Source organism: Coturnix japonica, chromosome 1, assembly GCF_054131305.1.
Source record: "Coturnix japonica strain WE chromosome 1, WE-NBRP24, whole genome shotgun sequence".
In the NCBI taxonomy this organism is placed as follows: Eukaryota; Metazoa; Chordata; class Aves; order Galliformes; family Phasianidae; genus Coturnix; species Coturnix japonica.
In genome coordinates this window covers 25,680,353-25,703,265 of record NC_140663.1, presented here as the reverse complement: position 1 = coordinate 25,703,265, position 22,913 = coordinate 25,680,353, and positions in this window count along the sequence as shown.

Below are 22,913 nucleotides of genomic sequence, written 5' to 3'. Positions count from 1 at the left end.
TAAGCCATCCCCATACTGGCCATACATGTATGTACAGTCTTAGCAGTGGAAAGCTGAATTCTCCTTGAAATGGCTCCTGCTACCCAACCTTAGAGGACTTTTCTCCCTATCTGAGGTCATGACATCTAGCAGTCAGACTTGGTGCCTGCTAGACTTGTGTTCTGGGCAAGGTGCTGGACCAAGAAAAGCAATGGCAAAATATGGAACCATTAATGTTTGGAGCTGCTGAAGAGATGGGGAGTGCCTGGGCAAGGGAAACAGCATCAGGTGGTTGAAATGGTTGAAGTCAAATGAGCAACATGCTCAGGGTGGATTCTCCATACCTGGAAACATTCAAAGTAAGGCTTGACTGGGTTCCCAGCAACCTGATCTAGCTGTAGGTGTTGCTGTTCATTGCCAGGGAATTGAACTAGATGACCTTTAAGGGTCCCCTTCAACTCAAGTAATTTTATGATTCTATAATTCTACTAAATAGCAGTACCCATCCCCAGAGATGCTGCTCTGCATACTTCATACTTTCTACCATCACAGTGGAAAGAGTAGTCTGTGGTCAAGTTGTCAAAGACTATATTTATATGTGCATAAGTGGGCAAATCAAAGTTAAACAGGAAAGCTTGATTTTACCACCCAGCAGATTTTTGGTGCTTGTCTTTCTAACATTGACACTGTACGTTTAAAACATATTTTCTGGTTTATTTGTCATTTAAGATAAAGCATGCTCAAATGTATTTATCCCTCTGAACAGGGATGCCATGAGCATTTTGGGTATTATAACTAAGCAGAAAAATCTCTAGGAAATGCCATGACCACCCCCCATGACTATTATTCCAACAGGAATCACAGCAGCTGTTTTATATGTGATATACTAGACACAGTAGAGGAACTTGACAGTTTCTTGGATGGAAAAACTGCCATGGGGGCGGAGGGGGGTTAAAGTTGTAATAAATTACCTTCGGGTACCTTGCACAGTCAGTGTTGTTTTTATTTGCAAAAGAGACCATCCTCCAGCCACACCTTTACTTGCTATTTCAGTAGGGAATTTATGTCAAATACAGTTCAAAACTTCACAAAGTTTTAGGCATGGAAATAGAATATAGATGTTCTCTAATGTGCTTAGAAAGTAAAAATGACATTCGTACTTCTTTAAAATGCTGATTAAATCAGAAGTACTACAAACATTAAAATAATCTATCCTTCACTTTGCAGAAAGATCAAATGAGATATTCACAGATAATAGGTCAGACGAGGAGACCTAAAATGAGACAACCTTTTAATACAGAGCTTAAATTAAGTTTTATGTATTCATCTGATCCCATATTCTAGTTATGAGATTTGGTGGCACAATATATACTCGTTCTGTCATACCGGCGTAAAACCCACTTGTTGTTTGACATCAGTCCTAAGTGTATCTGAAATAAAAAGCTAACCCAAGATTACAAATGGGGTTGAAATCAGGATGATTACATTTTTTTGTTACATCTGGCATTCTGTAATTATTTCAGTGTCCTATAATGCAAGCAATCAAGTCCATAAGAAATGGATTATCCATGCATGTATCATTAGGCAAATCCAGACGCTTCCAGACTAATAATATCTGTTCTTTCATCTCCCAAAAACACGCATCAGAGTCTCCATGACTCCTTGTACTCTTTGGTATATTTTAGAGCCAGATGCACTGATGAGATTGCACTGCCACTGTGAGGACACACATTCACATCACCAGCAGACACCAACAACATCCTCTGCCCATTATTTTCCTTAAATCATTTGGACATAGTGGTCTGTGGGCAGTTTAGGCAGCCAGCAGACTAATGTGAGTTTGGCTGGCAGTCCAAGGCTGTATGATGCTTGGATTCACATTGCAAGTACTGGGAATTAGGAAATGTATTTGTTTTGAGGATGGACAAAAATGGCCAAAATTGGGATTAAAGTTCAAAATGAAATGTGACCACATATTCATGAAGCAATTAGAAAATCCGCACAGCATGACTGTTTATTTGTGAGAAATGCTCACGTTAAATAGCAATGATTAGTAATACAACTGATAATAATTCAAACAAACCACAGCTGCTTTAAAAATAGATGGGTTTTTTTGGTTTGTTTTATTTTGTTTTAGGTTGTTTGTTTGTAATGCCTGTCTTTTTATTTAGGAGATCGTGCATTGTGTATGTTTTATCTCCATAAGACTATTTTCCAAGTATTGTTCGTGACTCTCTTCACTCTTGTGCTGTCCATCCAAGTCCACCTAGTTCTGCCCTGGGCCATGTGTCAGTGCTTTGGACCATGGTTAGGTGCCTCTTCAGCATCTATTAAGACCCGGGCCCTAAATTCTGAACTACTAGTTCTTTTTGCAAAATGTTTGTGGGATAGCTCTTGTATGGATTCATGGAGGTTCAGAATGCTGGCATATGTGTTCTAGGATGACATTATTTTGGAGATAAACTGTATCTCTGATCTGAGGGTGCCTACAGGAACATTATGAGTGTGCACAGGGTCATCTTTAAGACAGTCCAGGTTTTCAATATCACTTGGACCCAGACAGCTCAGCTAAATATAGACAGGATGATGAGGTCACAGTGAATTCACAGCTTTAATTAAAGGAAACTTATATTCTCAGCACTAGGCCCAGTCTCTCTCCATCTGTACCATTATACAGTATTGCAAGATTTTTAAGTCCAAAAAGAGAATAAGTTTTAAGCTGTAGATGTCTTTGTTTCCACGCGAAGAGAAAACAACAAAGACATGTCTGAAAAGAGAGCATCTCTAAATATTCTCCTTGGGTTTGTTTGGGTGTTGTTTTTTTCCCGTGGTTGTGTAGGAAGTTCAGTAGTTATTAAGTATTCATGAGCAGCTCATCAGGTCAGCAAAGAAAAGCAGATAAAATTGGTTCAAAGACAGGTCAAGAAAGGTGCTTGCATGTAGAAACAAATCCCATGCAATTCTATTCTAATGAGTGTTTTTCCAGCTTCTCTTGTGAGAGATGCCTTCTGCTAGGGTAACATTTAGTCCAGCACAACACATTTCCCTTTGTCTAGGGAGTCGGTAGGGGGAGGGAACAGAAGCTCTTCAGGCTGTAGAAGTTGTATTTAATAGGATTCACAGAGGAGATTTAGGGAGCTAATCATCCTTATAGCTGCTCAAGTTCAATTTTTATCCCCCAAAGCTACTAAATTTTTTAAGCGTGTATTTTTGGCAGTAGTCTTCAGAAAATATCTCCCCTTGGAGCACACTGAATTGTGTAGGCTGTATTACATAAATGAGGTTTTTGCCATCTCTGTAACACTCAAATCCTAATGAGACATATAACATCTAAATGCTAGTGAAACGTATATATATAGCTAGGTATTCCTATCCTTATCTCATCAGGCTGACCTAGTCAGCCTCCCACTTAAAGCCAGAAGAAGACAGTAATTCCACATAGGGCCAGGGAAACAGTGACATGTGGCTCTACAGTGCCTGGATGCCAAGCTCCAGAGCTGGAAGTGACTGTACCAGGTGCCCAAGGAGTCCAAGCAGGAGGGGACTCAGGTTTCCACATCAGGGTTCAAAACAAATGGCACCCTCATTTCCAGCCAACCAGTGGATATAGCACAGGTGATAGTATGTCTGATTGTTTGTAGATTTATACTCATATTCTATACAGAGGGAAAAGGGTGGGCAAATGAAAAGCAAGCCATGGATTACTTTGCATATGTTTATCCCTCTCTGTATGCACCCTGCTGAGGGTACAGCTTCCTTTAAATAGATAGACCAGGGGGAACACTGTCCACTTTGGACAACTTGGAAGATGTTTGGTCCTATTTTACTCCTTATGTTCTGTAGAACATTACTTGTTCTTGTTAGCATAATGCTTGTCAAGTAGGGCTGGCACGTGCTTCTAACATGCAATAAACAGATATAGGAAACTGAAATAAATATGCTTTTGAGTTGTTATCAGCTCAATATAGAAGGAACAGTTATGCAGGCTTTTTGGAATCTACACCAGCTCTGCTTTCCTCAAGCTGACCTAAGTCATCGCTTATTTAAGGAAACATCCATCTCATAGAAATATAGAACCTCTGTAGCACATCCTCTTTAAAATAGGCCATAAACTTAGCTAACTAAACACAAGTTCGCCTGATTAGATTACTCTCCTTTTCCAGAAATGAAGTGTCTCATTTCACAGCAGTTCTCTTCAAAAAAACAAAAAAACAAAAAAAAACCCCTCATACCTTGCACTTATACAACAGAAGTGGGTCAGTCATCAGTGACTGAGCTCAGAGCCCTGCACTGGGAGATGGCTGAGACTGGTCTGAACCACACCGTCCTGCAGCTGGTGGAAGGCAGAATAGCCTTCCTAGAGATTTCTCATAATTTGACAGTTACTTACAGAAGCTCACTGGGAAAAGATTGTGGTTGATATGAAGTAAAGCTGCCACCACCATTTTCAGCAGTGGCAACAGCAGTTCACCTCCAGCAGTGCAGATGTTTACAAGTGCAGCAGGCAGCTCTTATTCATTACTGGTGGAAATACAGAGCTAATAATAGTGACTATGTTGAAAAATAGAGTTTTGTAGCTGAGATTTTGTTCTATCAAACAATGCCATTGTGCTCTTTCTAACAGTTTGAGTGACGTATATATATACATACATATATGCACCAGGCTTTTGATTATTTTGGTTCTCAGAATTAGTGCACAATCTAAGCATCATTTTCCACAAGTCTTTCTACGGGTCCTTATGATTTTCTGACCACCAGCTGCTTGACAACATTTTGTCTAACACTGTCTGTGCTCCCTGGCTGGAAGCAATTTGAGTCTTGTAGACTGAGACAAGGCTGTCAGGGCTGATAAGAATTGTGAAAACACAGTGAAAAAGGCCTGGAAAGTACTGAGATGTAATACAAGATTTTCAGTGGAAGGCCAACATTAAAGAGATGTCTAGAAGAAGAGAAGACTTAATGAAGACAAGGGACCCAATATCCTGTATGTAGCAACTGTGGCTGTACTGAGTCAGGCAGCAAGAGTCAGAAATCCAATCAGATGAGTAAGGATTGTAAATTAAATATCACAAGAAGTACCTGGATCTTTTCAGATATACTTTAATGGTCTATTCTGTCTCAGCACTGACAACTGCACAACTGGACTTCATTTGTTATCCCTTCTCTTCTTGGGCAGAGTAGTCACCTCACACCCAACAAAAGCAGATCAGTTACACTATGAAAATAAGAGGTATCTTGTCTTTGCACAATCTGTCATCCTGACATACCTGAAGAAATACACATGTAAACTGAGATTGCCAAAGACTGCACATGAACCTGTGTGCTAAAGTTGTACTTTATATAATAATTCAGGAAACAGGGTACTTCATAGCAAACAATATTATTTTAAAATGTTTTTATTTATTTGCTTTGTTGTGCCACACCAAAAATATAAACTATCACAGCAAGAACGTGATTACACACTGGCACTACTGAAGACTTATTTGGTCGTATCTTTATAACATGAACACACAGGATTAGAATATGGTTATTAGACCTTCTGTAACTCCTGGTGCCATTAAACCCAAAGCCTGGTCCAAGTCCTGGCTTTGTTTGGGAACTTGGTCACACTGGTTTCATTTCTTGCTTGACCAGCGTTGAGCTTTCTTTATAACTCCTATAATATGTGAAAACCACTGATAATGGATAACTTTATTCCTTAAACACCATTTTTCATTCCAGTGAGGAAAAAGAAGTTAGCATAAATAAACTTCTTTATTATATTTATTTATTTATATTTATAGAATAGAAATACCAATGTATAAGTGCAATTTTGATATCTAATTGCTTTGTTCCAAAAGAGCAGTTCCCAGCATGCAGTTCCCATTCTCCTCATTTTATCCTTACATTTATAGTTCTATCAAATGATCCTTCTATGGCTGCTGCACTGAGATTCTCTGCCCAGCTCTTTCCTTTCTTGCATTTTGATTTATTCTACTTTCTTTTTGAAATATTCAGAAGAAAAAGATGTGGCATCATCCCACTCTATTTGTCTTCTGCTTTCAGCATCACAGTCAACATCTTTTTCCCATCATATCTGAGCTTTTTGGATCCCTCTCTTTAATATCTCCTTCTCTGGAACTCCTCTTCTGCACTTCAGCTTTGTTTTCTTCCTGTGCATATGTGGTTTTTCTCTTTACTCAGTCAATCTGAGCTTCCAGCATGACACCTTGCATATTCAGCCCTTTGCTTGTTGTCTCTCTCTGCCCAGACTTGCATCTCAGCCTGCCTCTCTGCCTTGAGTTGGACAGAGTTCCAGCGTCTCTACCATCTTTCTAAAGTCTCTCCTTGATCTCCTTTCTTTGGCACAACTCAAAACTTCACAGTACTCCTCCTAACGCTCCTGAAATTTGGCAGTCATATTTTCAGTTTTCCTTCTTATTTAATCTTTGTCCAAATATTTCTAGTTCTTCTGTCAAATCTGTCTGTCTCTTTGTCTGTTGCCTGAGGAAGAAAAGTTATCTTTCTTACAGTAACGAAAGTTCTTTGGGGGGTTTTATAATGTGAAGACTATGAAATTGCAAGGGGACTATTTTGGATGGGTAAAGGAAACTTTTGCTACTGCAGAGCCCAGAATTCTTTTGTTTTGTTTCCAAAGGAGAGGAAAAAGTGTCACAGTAAAAGACATCTACACCGAAATATACACATTGAAGTAAAAGCCACAAGAATTATCTTTGCCCATAAGATTTGGTCTGGACCCACCCAATCCATGAACAGTGATAACTGGTTCAGCAGCAGGTCCATCTTCCTAGAAATTATTTTGTACTGCCGTGAGAACATTTCAATTAGACAGTCAGCTGTGTTATTACAGCTCCAAGCTTTGACTCCTGGGGGTTGTGCAGGATCTACTCAGAACTAAAGCCTGAATAATATTTTCTTCTACTCTTCTAAGACCTCTTTGCATCTTCCAGATCTGAATCACAGTGGCTGTGTTCGGTGCCAGCAAAAACAGTTCCCATTCACTACCATCCCTCCTTGGTTTCTCCAGTTCTCTTTAGTTTGCCAAACAGCCATCAGTGTTTTTACTCTCAGTTTGCTTTTATCTTCATGTCTGACTCATTCAGTTTACCTCTACATTATGTGTTCTCTTAGGAATTGTAATTTAAAGACATATAATGAGTTTGTTTGAAATTCCTTTCTAAAGTGGCATGACCAGCAGGAGCTGGGGCACTTCCTTGCTCATATTCTACACCCACTGAACATAGTGCAGTACTACGGAATTTTATCACCAAAAGCCATGGACCTAAAGTGGCAGAACGCTGTGTGACCTCACCTCTTGGGGGCGTCGATGCACAGCAAAACTGGTCTCCAAAGGAGCCAAAGGGTCAGGATTCAGCTTTTTCTTCTGGAGTTGTGTTGGCAACTTCAAATTCAATGAAATGTTGTTCACTGTCCATAATTCACTGATTTCTAATGGAACCTATAGGTTCACCATTGATATAGGTTCACAATATCAGTATTGATCTCATTTTTTGTGTTATATCCAGGTGCTTTTGTGGCCATTTAATCTTCCTGGTCATACTGCCAGGCTGTTTTTCAGGTACATGGCATGATTGATGCCCTTTCCGTTAGAGTGAAACTTATTTCACTGGAGTAATCACTATTTCCAGTCTGTCTTTTATCAATGACATCAACTTACTCACCAGTCTAATGCTCCATTATCCCAGGAACATCACAGTGTTGTGGTATTACCTTTCCCCGGAGGAGGCTGAATTACTTTTATTACTTCCTGCTTGAACAACTGCTAATCTCTTTTCTGGAGTTCTTCCAGTAGGATGACTATACTTCTGACAGAACTGATTCAAATTGCCCTTGCCAGGATTTAACAGTCTGAAAAATCTATCTTACTTTCTACAAGGACAGACATTTGATTTTCTATAGAATCTGTGATCCAAAAACAAGAGTCATTTTTCGTGGAGTTTCCCATTTATCTTCCTGCTTTGATGAACTTTCTCACTTTACAAGTTTCCTGGTGCCAGATTGCTAATTGTTGCTACTTACAGCCAGGTCATGTAATGATTCACAACCTGTAGGTGCCATTGATTTCAAAACCTATTCATAATCTGGTGTTAAATTCATGCTTTTCTGCATTAATTTTTCAGGAGTGTGACTTCTTAATTTATTTGCCAACCTGAGCTGCTAAATCATCAGCTTATTCATAAATCCAATATTCAGTATGGAATAAATTTTGTTATACCAGCTCCTCCTCAGCTTTATGAGTACAAAGCTGTGAGAGCAATACGTGATAGTATATGCGACCTCACTACACACTGCCAGCATCCTTGTACCAATCTACCAGGTACCATTAATTTGCAGTACATAATCCCCACCATACGAGTCAGGTTCCTGCTGCTGTGATCAGATCAGTAGCTACTGGTAGCTTTGCAACAGGATTTTCTTGGCAAATTGTGAAGACAAGGGATTAGTTGCTTGTATTTGCTTGTTAGGTAGATTTTCAAAGTCCTTTTAGATTTAGGAAAAGCATTATCATTTAACTTCCTTACAAATTCTCGCAGCACAAATGGCTGTATGCATAAAGCAGGCAGCAGCCCGTAGGGAGCAACATGACACAGAATGAGATTGTATGTACAGGGACTGAGACTTCTTGGGGCTGGGGAAGAAGAAGAGGTCTGCAGATGGCGGCAGAAGAAGACAAATAGTGCCATTCCTTTCCAAGCCTGCAATGGGCCTTTCTACTCTTGGCAGAAGCATTTAAGGGCAGAGTATAAACTTAACAGTTGGCTGCCACTTGAGAGGGCTGTCAAAAATAGGTGGAATGACTTGTCATTGTCTTTTGTGAGAGGGTAAAAATGAACTTAAAGACAACACCTAGACCTTTTTTAAACAACTTTGACAGGTGGGATGGACCCTACCATAAATTTTTAACGTCACTTAATACATTGGGATCTCCTAGAGCCACTCTGTGCTGCTTTAACATAAATAACAGCACCCACAACAATGAATTCCTTCTGGTGATCAATCTGATCTCATGGAAGAAAATTAAAGATGTTAAGGGGAAGAAAGCATTAAATTTAATTATTTTAAGATCACTTTTCAATGTGTTTAAACCTGGCTATCTACCTGGCTCTTTCAAATCAAACTAGCCCTACTCAGCTTGGTGGGAACTGGAAGACAGGAAGTAGCTGAAGACCAGGTCTGTTCCCTCCTGTTGTTGGAAAGAAACCACAGTGGAAATCTGACCCCACAAAAATAAATAAATAAATAAATAAATAAATAAATAAATAAATAAATAAATAAATAAATATAAAGAACATTTGTGGTGAGAATCCAATTTCTTTCCATTCACTTCACTGCCACATAAATTTCAAAGTCCTGGGATCACTTCATGGTTAATTTCTCTAACCACAGGAAATCACTCATTTTGAAACTGAGCATAAAGGTATGTATTTCTGCCACCTGTAAGACTATCTAAAATACACACAGAGCTTTCTCAGCTTCTCTGGTGCCCAGAGCTGGTGTTAGAAGCAGTGTGAGTCCAAGGCTCAGAGGGACTGTGCTTTTAACTGAGACTGTGCTTGAATTCAGTGACAAAGCCGTACTCTTGGATATTAGGTCCATTAACAATGACCACATTTTTAAGTGGAGAGTGTGACTTATTTGATTATCCATTTAGTTGGAACATGGTTGCTGAATACCCTTTAGAATAAAGAATTTAAATCAACCCAGTTCTCCCCGGATGTCTTATTAACTACCATTCAATGAAAGAGTGGCAATTACTTGGCTCTGAAATTGTTTTTTTTCTCCACTCCAACAAAAACATTTTAAGGCATCAAACAAGTGTGCATGCGACAGTGGGCAGGAAGTCTCTTTTTAGGTTTGGGCAATCAGCCATTCATTTCTGCTTTTTGTTCCCTCAAGGTTAATTCTTTTTTCATCACATCTTTGTGGCAAGTAAGTTATTCTAGATGGATTTTTTTTTCTTGACTATTCATATAAAACCAATGTAATGATCATGTAGATTAATTTCTTCCAAAGTAATTACATCTGTAGTAGAAAAGTCTTGACTAGGTCATTCACTCTTATATCTTTGACTTCTTTCTGTTACCTCATTTCCCACTGACCTCATTATTCCTGTGCCTTTTTCTTTGCCACTTACACTGAGTTTCATTGAGGCATTAGTGCTTGAATGGATATCCACATGAAACATTCCTTACCATCTGGTATATCTACATCTTATACACCAGCCTATATGTGTACAGTACATTTGTGTCCTCTGACCTACGCACCCTATCCAATCTATTTAATAGTGGTGATTTGTTGTGTATCAAGCAAGTAAAGGAATGTAATCATACAGTGCCTTAAGCAGACAATGCTATATAAAGATAGTGAGAAGAAAAAAACAGGATCTGAAAATTTAACTCAAGCTAAAAATCATATATCATCACTAACAGAGCAAAAGCTGAGCCTGCAGTAAGAAGTATCTGCACACCATATCAATTAATGTCATTAGGATCTCCTGTATCAGATCTTTAGGTGTGGAGAGCCTCCAATGCTTCAGAGAAAAGCAGAATATTGTTCTGGATTACCATCTGTGTTTTTATCTTGCACTCACACAAGCTCCACAGGATCTTCCATCTTGCTTTCTGGTAAGAAAGGTTACCATTCAATTTGCAATAAGGAACATGCATAGGATGTTTTTCTAAACCATATGTTTTCTCAGTATGGCCAGAAACCACAGTTGAGTGGCTTTGGGCTATGTTGTTTAAAGTATGTGTTGTTTAGTACTGTCCCCCCCGTTCAACTCACCAGGGGTGGCACAGTCATCACTGGCAATCAACATACAGAGCAAGGCAGCGCCACAAAATGGACATGCTCAAATAAAAGATGGTGCAGGAGTGACGACTCCAAGAACAAAGAAAAAAAACACTTTGTAGCTTCCCTGAGTAGACTCTCTTCTGCAGTGGCCAAGAAGCACTAGCAGCGGCTCTGTTGCACTTTCCATCTTCCAGGTTGAAAGCCCCAAAGCGTTGTTGTCCTTGGCCGTTTGGTACACAGAGCAATGTGAGACAGAATTGAAATGCTGCAGTCCTGTCATCCCTGTCTTTTGGGAGTCAAGTACTACAGAGGTCCCTGAAAGCCCTAACAGAGCCCTTCAAAACAGCCAGGTAATCAGCTAACAGCAATTGAGGTGAGCCTGGCCTCTAATTAGCGGTTGGAGACAAACCTACTGAGACTACTGCAAAGTCAACAAAGTTACAAAGAAATTCTTGGTAAACAAATTCATGATGTGACTTCATTTGAATTAATGAGACAGAAACCATGCGTATTTGATTAGAACTCAACTTCAGCTGTCTGCAAAATTCAGCATTAGAAAAACCAATGCATTTCAAAGTTACAGTGGGCCTTGGACAGGAACAAAGGAGAAACTTCAGCAGTTGTCTGACATTTCTGAGAGGTGATGATGGAAAATATCTAGGTGTATTTTAGCAGAAACTCCAACATGTTCTGGAAGCTGTTGGAGGACTCCTGTTGAAAAAGCAGGGGTGCAACCAGTAATTGCAATATCACATTGCTAACGCATGGTCACATGCAGCTGGGCCATGTGACATTTACTGAAATTAAATGATATTTCAAAGTCACCTGCGTTTTTATTCAGAACAGCAGCTTTTCAAATCTGATTTGGGATCTCACTTCAGATTTAGACATGTGTGCAGCTTATTAGGATCTCAGAAGATGTAAAAATCAATTGTGCACTGTTTAATGAAGTTGCCAATGTTCCCTTATGCACAGGGTGATGCACAGACCTGTACCAGAACCGAAGCAGAATGCCTGGGACTGATATTCAATCTAGACAGAACCTCTTCAATAAATGTATTTATCCTGCTAAGTATTTTCATTTTGCTGCCTGTTGTTTGCAAGGAGCAATGAAACATGAAGATAGGAAATGATCACTTCTGTGCAGCAACATGGGATTTGCAGCAGATGACTGCTCCCAGCCTGCTGCATCACAAGGATACGCTCTGTTTTCGTGCTTCAGAGACTTTGCCAGGATTCGGCTCTATGAACGCTTCATGTAGTGAGGACAAAACAACCCCACCTGCTTCTTTCCTCTCCTTCTCCTTCTTTTCCTTTTCCTTTTCCTTTTCCTTTTCCTTTTCCTTTTCCTTTTCCTTTTCCTTTTCCTTTTCCTTTTTCCTTTTCCTTCCCTTTCCTAAAACATAATAATATATCCATTTCTGAAGCGTGTTCTGTTGGTGAAGATGCACTGTAATGTGAACTTGCCTAGAAGTCCTCACTGATGTCGACGTTACTGATCATTCCTGTGTGTCTAAAGTATCTACTAGAATTTTAAAAAGCCAGAAGTGAATGGAGTAGTGCTGTTTAAGTGCACTGCTGAGGAGCATGTGAAGTGAGAGCATAAGCAAGTAACACTATGAATCATCATCTGTGTGTCACCAGGTCAGTAACAGTCACTAATGGATGCTGGCACAAAGCATTCAGGGAATTCATTTTCAGTACTTAGTTTGCTTATCCATTCTACCAATAGCTAACATGTCAATATTTATTTCACCCAACAAGATGAATGAATAGAAAAACATAGCATTCAGTGACTAGCCCAGCACTTTGAAGGGGAGGGAATTAAAATGGACTTTGAGCATTAATCTCTATGTAATGACCACCGCTCCATAACTGTTCTCCCTTTGAGTGCACTCCCAACTGTAGGGGAGGGTAGTAGAGAGTGCTCTCAGCACGGGGTGAGGCTGAACCACAGCAAAGAGCCCTGCAGTGCGTGGAGATCCTTGGAGAACTGACTTCATTGTGCTGAGCTCAGGGAAAAGAAGACATGACTCTTTCTGTGAGGCTGAGATGTGAGTTAAAGACAGTGTTTTTAGCAAGGCTGTAGTTTCTGCTGCAATAGATTTCAGTTTGCATTATCATCAGCAGGAACAAACCCCAATGCATTCACCATCTTAATTTGTCTTAAAACAGCCATACATCCACTTCATATATTAGCCTATATTTGTTCACTGAAGTAGCTGAGCATTTCAGATTCAATATCTATGTGTTTTTATATCAGTTCAAGTCTCACACAGAAAGCATGGCTGAAATTACAGTTTAACTTACAGGGAAAGACTACACCCAGATGCAGGATTAAGCTGCATTAATTGTCCTATCTCATTTTCAACAGAGTTTTCTATGGTCTACAGCAATTTTTCTCCAAACTTCTTACTGAAAACCTCATCATCCAGTGATGACTGGACGTAAATCATGTTGAAACCCATCCTACTGGATGCATTAAAAAAAATTAAATGCCTGACAGCAAACAAAAAAGCCAGAACCAAACCTGCAGAAAAGCTTTAGTTGAGTGACAGGGCAATTCATCTTGTTATCTTTTACGAAAGAACATCAAATTGCAGCCATCAAAACAGCAAATCCTATCTACAATTAAGAAGGATGTTGCAATCATTCTCCCAAAGCTTTTGTGTGTATGTCACGGGTTACTTAGATTTACCTATGCCCGTGACAGGGGAAGCCACCCCGTGGGCCCCCCTCCCGGGGCCCGGAAAGGAGGGGGAAAAAGGGAGTGGGATAAAACAGCGACAATCTAAGGAGGAAAAACTTATTTTACTAAATATGATGCCGAAATACAAGATAACACAATATAATATAATTGAGGCTAACAAATTGAACGAAACAGAGAGAGAGAGTCCCCGAAAACCGAGAGGCCTACTGTGAGCTCTAGGCGACACGGCTGGAACGCTTCCCACTCTCCGAGAAGTTCGAGAGAAGAAGGAGGGCACTCCAGCCTGGGAACGAGATTATACAGCGTCCTGGTCCCGTGACTTATCATTAACCCTGTTGTTCTCTGGGATATGTAGTCTTCTTCTGTGGACTGCACATTCAATAGAAGTATCCATACTTTACATGATGTTATGATGTGGAATACTGATAGCAAAATTACAAAACCATGACATTCCACCCCTTATTCTACATTATTACATCATGGTAAAAATATATATACATATATATACACGTATGTAAAATTATGATAGCTAAACAGTAGAATTACATGTAACATAACTAAATGTACAACTATAATACTATAATAACTAAAATACACTACACATGCAAACATATATACATATAAATACATAAAATTATTGACTGCACTCCCTCAGCATCAAATTCCCTTGTGGTACACACTGAACATCCCCATCCTTCTGCATTACCCACCAAGTGCACCCAGGTCCCTGGGCAAAGACAGTTCCACGGATAGGTTTGCCCTTTCCAGAAGCTGGAAGGACCCAAACAGCTTTTCCCAACATGTTCTTTACATGTACAACAGGGACCTTATCTCCTTCTACAGTGTGTAGGGGGCTAGATTGACTAGGACCATCACGATTGACAGATCCTCTAGTATTCACCAACCAAGTGGCTTCTGCTAGATTCTTCTCCCAGTGCTTAAATGTTCCGCCACCCATTGCTTTCAACATAGTTTTCAACAACCCATTATATCGTTCAATTTTACCAGAAGCTGGTGCATGGTAGGGAATATGATAAATCCACTCAATGCCATGATCTTTGGCCCAAGTATTTATAAGGGAATTTTTAAAATGTGTCCCATTATCAGATTCAATTCTTTCTGGGGTGCCATGTCGCCACAGGACTTGTTTCTCAAGACCTAATATGGTGTTTCGAGCAGTTGCATGGGGTACTGCGTATGTTTCAAGCCACCCAGTGGTTGCCTCTACCATGGTGAGTACATAACACTTACCACTGCGAGATCGTGGCAAGGTGATATAATCAACCTGCCACGCCTCCCCATATTTATACTTTTGCCACCGCCCTTCCTCCCAGAGAGGTTTCATCCTTTTGGCTTGTTTAATTATGGCACATGTTTCACAATCATGAATAATCTGCGCAATAGCGTCCATGGTTAAGTCCACCCCTCGGTCTCTGGCCCACTTATATGTCGCGTCTCTTCCTTGATGACCTGAGGTCTCATGAGCCCATCGAGCTAGAAATAATTCACCCTTATTCTGCCAGTCCAAGTCAATTTGAGCCACTTCAATTTTGGCAGCTTTATCTACCTGATGGTTGTTTTGTTGTTTCTGATACTATTACGGGATCATCATTATGATTAGTTGATGGAAACAATTTCTTGCACATTTCATCTACTCGGTTTTCTAGCCGTGAGATGGCAGAAACTGCGGCATGCAGTTGAGGGAGCTGCTGATCAGTGGTTTGAAGCATTATAATCAGCTCAACAACTCGGGGCCATCTGTCCACGAACCCTTTAGAACCTGTTACCAATGACTGTGCCATTCTCTCTGGTGCTGTACTTGTGATTTTCTGCCACATGTCAGGATCGGCCCTCACTCTCTCAGGGTCAAGTTCACTTGGATCAGGGCTGTACAACATTTTCGCCATGGCCAATTCCCTCAGGCGCTGAATACCTTTTTGGACGGTATTCCAACTATCAAATTTAGGCTTCAAAGCATCCTTATAGGGGTACCTTTCTCTCACGGCTTCTAACAGCCGCAACCAGAGAGTGGCAGCTCCATCCGAACATCTGCTAATCCCTCTGTCGATACCTGCATCTTGGGCAATGTTTCCTAGTTGGCGAGCTTCATTACCATCTAGAGACAAGCTGTTGGCCCCGTTGTCCCAGCAGCGAAGCAACCAAGCAAGGATACCTTCATCTTGACGCCGTGTGAACTCCTTTCTTGAGCCTTGGATTTCAGTCAGCTTCAGAGGTCGACAATAGGTGATTTCCTCCTCATCATCAGTCTCTTCTTCATGCCTCTTGGTTTTTGCCTTTGCTTTTTTCGGTACTGCTCCATGCCCGGCACCTGGGTCTTCTGCAGCCCCCCCCTGTGCTTCTCCTTCTTTTCGTTCTAGACGCGTGGACACCCGTTTCCATTTCTTGCCTTCCACAGGGGCAACTGATATTGCTACTGATGCCTCCTGTGACTGATCAGAATTAACTTGGGCTTGAATCTCAGATCGGAAACTCTCTCTCTCCAGAATAGTATGATACAAAGCACGGTATGCATAAGCCAAACCCCACATAAGGTTTACCTCCTTAGATCTCTGACCCAAATACTCACTTAATTTCTTAGGGTCCCTTAGGTGTTCAAGAGTGAAATCCCATGACACTGCGGGTCCCCATGCTTCTAAGACTTTTCCTAAACCTTTCCATATTCCCTGCCAGTCATCATTCTCTGGTTCTGGAGGAGACTTCCGCATAGAACGAATGCATAGGAACATATATGCATTCATTAATAGTGATAACATGGATGCAAGTATGAACCCTATCTCAGTTATTGAAAGGTGTGTGGAAATCTGAGAGTACAACCTAAATAAAAAGGGTTTTTTTAGCCTGTACAATGAATTAAACATGGTGGTGTTTGTAAAATTGCCTGTTCCATCTGGGATGCAAGTACTTGTAAGATTCGCAATTCCATCTGGGATGCAAGTGTTTGTAAGATTCACAATTCCATCTGGGATGTAGGTGCCAAAATTCTGACCATACCACATCTCATAAAAGTACCAGGCAGGTGTCTCCATCAGTATCCACCTTATTAGGCTATATACCTGCACAATTCCACAACACCAAATTATGGTGTTAATAGTTGACCAATACTTTAAGAAGATCATAATTGCTTTCAATCCCTTAAACAGAGCAACTGGGATGAAGAGTGGATTCATAGCTGGCAGGCTCTGTAAAAGTCAGAGCTAGCTAGCTTTGCTCTAAGGGAGAAAGAAATCCCTTTGTTTTCTACACAAAAGTTAGATAGCAGTGCTGAGAATGTACAGCAGCCCTTAATGTTGACAATTTGTCTGGTATTTCAAGGTCACGTTCTCAGTGAGCAGCTACGAAAAGATAACACTCCCCTAACGAAGCTCTTTAAGAGTAAAGAGAGAGTTGTTCTAAAAGCTAAAAAGCTCTATGCCCGCATTCTCCACCAAAAAATCTGTCACGGGTTACTTAGATTTACCTATGCCCGTGACAGGGGAAGCCACCCCGTGGGCCCCCCTCCCGGGGCCCGGAAAGGAGGGGGAAAAAGGGAGTGGGATAAAACAGCGACAATCTAAGGAGGAAAAACTTATTTTACTAAATATGATGCCGAAATACAAGATAACACAATATAATATAATTGAGGCTAACAAATTGAACGAAACAGAGAGAGAGAGTCCCCGAAAACCGAGAGGCCTACTGTGAGCTCTAGGCGACACGGCTGGAACGCTTCCCACTCTCCGAGAAGTTCGAGAGAAGAAGGAGGGCACTCCAGCCTGGGAACGAGATTATACAGCGTCCTGGTCCCGTGACTTATCATTAACCCTGTTGTTCTCTGGGATATGTAGTCTTCTTCTGTGGACTGCACATTCAATAGAAGTATCCATACTTTACATGATGTTATGATGTGGAATACTGATACTGATAGCAAAATTACAAAACCATGACAGTGTAGAATTAAAATTTATACTTTGAGCTCCTCCAATGGTGCTTTTACTTTGTTTTCATTATTACAGATCACTGTAGTGACCAACTAGTTGGCCATAATCTCACCAGAAATGAACTACATCACGAAAGCAATTTTGTTTTGTTTTTACTGTTTTTAGCAGAATGTTCTTCAGTTGTAGCCTGAAATAAATCATTTAGAAAAGAAAGACTGCCCTTCTGCCATGTGACTGTCTCTAGCATCACTTGCTGGGGCTGGTGTGTCACTGCTGGAGGCTGCTGTCATTAGTGGAGAAACACTGACACGTTATTAGACATTTATTCACTAAAAACAAAAATTCATTATGCAAACCTCTGCCCGAAGACTTGCATAAAATGCCACAAGCAGAAGTCTCAGCTGGTATAAATTAACGCAGCTTTGATGGCTTTGGCAGTGTGGCGGCTGAAGAAATCTGTCCCAGTTCCAGTGTTACAAGCTCTGCTCTCACCTCCAGCAGCAAGAGAATTCATCAGCTTTTATTTGTTACCTTGGCAAGGCAGCCCCTCTAATCTCAAACATCTTGTACTGCTGTGTTTTGTATGAGACAAAAACAATTATTTTTCTGTTTTGTTTGGCTTTGATATCTAAGGTGTTTCCAACCCTTCTTTTGTATTCTGAATATCCTATGCTTTTTCTTTTTATTTCACTCCCACACCCCATCCAACAGGTGTCCTGCTGCAAAACCGTCCATGTTCTGAATGAAGGTCACTCTGCCTCATGTTGCTGTGACACAGACATGGCAGCACGCAGTGTAAGGGACATCACTCAGTTTCCTAGTATGGGAGACCTTGGCATGCTGAGATGGCTCCTGCAGGCACAGGCCCTGTAAAGATGATGCTGCCTGACAGTGTGGATCCAGTCCTGGATTCCTCATCTATTTTTGGACAAATGGGACTTCTGATATTGTAATGCCAAAAAAACATGCAATTGTTTGAGTAGAGACAATCCCAAACACGAATGCAGGCTGGGCAATAAGTACATGGAGAGCAGCCCTGTCGAGAATGATATGGTAATGATGGTGGATGAAAAACTAACATCAGCTGGCAAGGTGAACTTTCAGCTGAGAAAGCCAACTGTATCTGGGGCTGCAGGGTGAGGAAAGTGTTTGTCCCCCCTTTGTTTTGTCCCTGTGAGGCCCCATCTGGAGCACTGCATCCAGCTCTGGGCCCCCACAGCAGCACAAGAAGGATGCAGAGCTGTTGGAGCAGATGCAGAGGAGGGCCACAAAGACAGGGTGAGAAAGCTGGGCTTGTTCAGCCTCCGGAAGAGAAGGCTGTGGGGAGACCTCATTGCAGCATTTCAGTACTACAGGTCTACAGGAAAGACAGGGAGGGATGCTGTATTAGGGAGAATAGTGATAGGTCAAGGGGAAATGGTTTTAAGATAGAAGAGGGGAGATTTATATTAGATATTAGAAAGTAATTCTTTACTATGAAGGAGATGAGGCAGTGGCACAAGCTGCCCAGAGCAGCTGTGGGTGCCCCATCACTGGAAGTGTTCAAGGCTACGCTGGATATGGCTTTGAGCAGCAGGATTTTGTAGGCAGTGTTTCCTGCCAGTGGCAAGGAGTTGGAACTAGGTGATCTTCAAGATCTCTGGCTCTGAGGTTGCCCCCCTGATGGTAACATGTTGCCTCGATTGACACGGTTAATAGCGGTGATTGTCTTGTACACACCCAAAGAGGGCCAGCATGCACAGCTGTCTGAAATGGACAGCCTAACACTGAGCTCCTCCACCCCTGCAAGGCAGGCCCAGCTGAGTGTTATCTGCTGCCTGATGAGTTTATCTCACCCACATGCAACAAGACCTTAAGCCTTTCCTCTTTGACACGGAGATTAAGGGCAACCCTGACAGATTTAAATAAGATGAAGCACCCTACTTTGGGATGATGGGCTACTGATTATGCAGCACGGCCTTGTTGTGGGGATGTATCTCTTTTGCTTTCACAAATTCAGCTAAGAATAGCAGTCTTCCCTTTCAGGTGAATGTTAAAATCTGAGCTAATTGGCTACAAGCTAAATTTACATTAAAAACAAACAAACAAATACCTTAATTATTTTATACAGCTGCCAAGCACTGGTACGCAGATACGCTGAGCTGGGAGTTAGTAAAACAGCAAGGTGTTCTGGCTGATCCTGATTCTGCTTCCACCTTCAAAAGTTGCCATTTTTGTTTGTCTCTGAGACTGGGCCGGATGCTGAATTTCAGAATAAACTTAAACTTCATTTACCCAGCTTTAATTTGTATCTGGGTGACCAAATGTTGTCCTCTGGCTGTTTGTACCAGCAGAATAAACAGCATCTGGAAATATTTCCAAGCTTAACATCCCAGCGGTCCATGATGTTGTTAAAATAATCCCTGTTTTGGGTCTACTCTGGCCAACAGCACTCTGTCAAATTATTCACAGACAACATTAGAGAACTACTGTGCACCAGAGACCTTTCACATAATAGAATGGAATAGAACAGTTCAGTTGGAATGTACCTACAAAGATCATCAAGCACAACTGCAGTTTGGGTGTGCAAACAGCACTTCTCAGTACAAGAAAGATTCTGGATGTGGCCCATTCCTGGTTAATTATGTTGGTTCTGAGACATCCAGCTCACAAGAGCAGATATAGTTTTCATAGTCACAGGAAATTAAATGAGTAAGATCCTGCCCTTAATATCCCGTACAGCTTATCGTGAATGTGGCAGCACAGCAACACATGATCTTCCATTAAGCTCTTCAGTTTTATGGTCTCATGGTTTCTCCCTGCAAGGGTTTACATGGGCTGGAAAGGCAGAGCTCTTGCTCCCTCTGCAACCCAGTAGCACCCTGAAAGGGGAGAAAGCAAAGGCTGGGGGTATAGCTGGTAGAGTCTGTTTAAAAATGTTTGCTTTTAGGCCACAGAAAGTGTGGGCAGTGGTTTTACTTCTTCTAAGTATTATATAGTATTTTATATATGCATATTTGTACATATGCATATATATTTGTATATCTCTATTCGCTTTCATATGCGATGTGAACTTAGATGCATTGTTTCAGATAGCTGCTTTCCACGGGTTTCTGCTAACGAGTAACTGTGGTTTCCCCCTAGTGGCCAATTGTTACTTCTAAAGCTTAAAAATCCGTCTGTCACATTGAAAAATCCACTTGTTTTAGAAACAAATCAAACCCCTCCCTTTCTCAAAAGTTTAAAACCACTGATTTTAATACAACAGACGAATCTGTTTTCTTACTAAAGCAAAAAACATATATATAAATAAATAGAAAAATATAAAATTGAAGCACCAGTTCAACATTGAAGACAGGCTAGGAAAAGAAAATAACCTCTGAAAGAAAATCAGTGGTTCCCTTTGTGGTATCTGCGCCAGGAGACTGCCAGATGGCTGAGCAAAGGGCTCTGTGCTCATCTTACTGTAAGTCAAAATATTCCAGTCTATGTCCATGTCACTTCCATTCACTCTGTTCTCTGACTTGGCCACAAGCTGTTTCAATTAATTCCCCCTTCCCCCTATATTTTTTTCTGAGGAAGCTCTTCAGAAACACTGATTCTGGCATCCCACATCTGAATCTGATGACCTCATCACGTAGAATTCTTATTTTTCTTATCTAAAGAGCTTGGGATAGCCCCCTCCTCTCAATCTATTTGATCAATACTGATTGAATTCCCAAGCTAATGGGAAGGGTTGTCTTCAGTTGGCCTTGCCCTATGCTTATAATGAGCATTTTCTTCCCAGGCAACTTTGCAGCTTCATTCAGAAATTAAGGAAAGAAAGCAGTTGCCTTATGTGTGTGTGTTTGTCCATCTGAGCACTTCCTCCATCAAAACCTGCAGTTATTGGCAATTTTCAATTGGATTCAGCCAAAGGATCCAAGATGAAGAAGTTCTTCTAAGTCTTTTGAAATAAACAGTGGATAAATATGAAATAGAACAACAAAAATCCATTCATGTTGCCATGCCCACAAGGACTCTGTGGGTGCAGCCCATCTAACTGAAGTATATTCTGAATTCTGCAATGTAGAAAACTTGATTTGTCTCCTTAGTCTCGCGAGGACTTGAAGCCCTTCAGAGCTGTGCAAACACAGCACAGCGCTGTGCAGAGTGGGCTGCTATTGCCTGTCAGATGCTGTGGGAGTTCAAGATCAAAGCTTCCCTTTTTAGAGACCTTTGGATTAGGAAATAGGAAGATACAGATCAAATGCAGTTTACTGTCAGAGATAAACACAGTTAATTCCTTAGCAGAGCATGAGGCCAAGCAGTTTCCAAGAAACTGGACAACAGATTCAGTCTGCCTTACACCCCACTGTTCAAAGGCCCAGCTTTGAAGTCCTGGCACACTGATTTGTATAACATGGCAGACTACAGACCAAGCATTTTACCTCCTCTTCACTTGTATCTAAAACATAATAGAAATAATTAAATTAAGTTTACAGCAGTGGCTTATATTTTGACAGTGAAGCACTGAGGTATTTTCCTGGGAACCATATGAAAATAGAAGATTACAAGAGAAATTACTGTTGGCATATCCTCTTTAATTCCCTCTGGATTTATACAACCACTTCAGTGAGAATAAAATCAAAAGCAAATGAAAATCACCAAAAGGAATATGCAGCCACTTCATGTATCAGCACACTTTGGGAACGATGCACGAAAGAACATACATGTGTCTCCAGAAATGACTATCATGTGAAATCTTCTGTCTCAACAAAGCCTAGTGAGCCCAGAACCCTCTTACCAGGAAATAATCTTTTTTTTCTAAATAGAAACATCAGTGCTTCATATCTCCCAGTCAATGCACATTGCTGGAAAAATCAACACATACCTGAGCAGAAAAACAGGCAGCCTGATATTTGAAGGTGCCAAAACGGCAACTACACAGATGACAGACATCAGAATAGCCAGGGGGTTCCAGTTATAAAGATGGCTCAGGAAGTGGACAGAATGGCTTCTGATTCAGGGACTGAATCCCTTTTTGGATCACTGTGGGCAAATACCAACCTTCTGATGTACTTCCTGAAGCATCTGTGCCTCTTGGAATCCATGGCTCCCCTGCAGTCCTCTCAGCAGAGCAACTGCCCTCCTGCCCAGCCACTCATACACAGAATAGGCAAGGTATGCAAAGAGCATTGCAATGGATTTTGTACACTGTAAGAGGTGCTGTTTCAAATCCTCTCAGTTCATGTACTGCTGTTTAAAAATGCTCCGAATTTTGTATTTAGGCTTTAGGATCCTATTTGAAGGCTCTTAATTTGCAATGAACATTTCCTCTCATTCACACTTACAAGTATGGGCACGACCGTTCGTTTCATTATTTTTTCTTCTCAGAAATGTGACTAAATAAAGCACTGATGGAAGTAAAACATAAGCTGCAGCAGATTTCAATGGCAAATGATCAGATAAAATTCACCTTTCTTTTCAAATGGTTGCATGTACAGACCTGC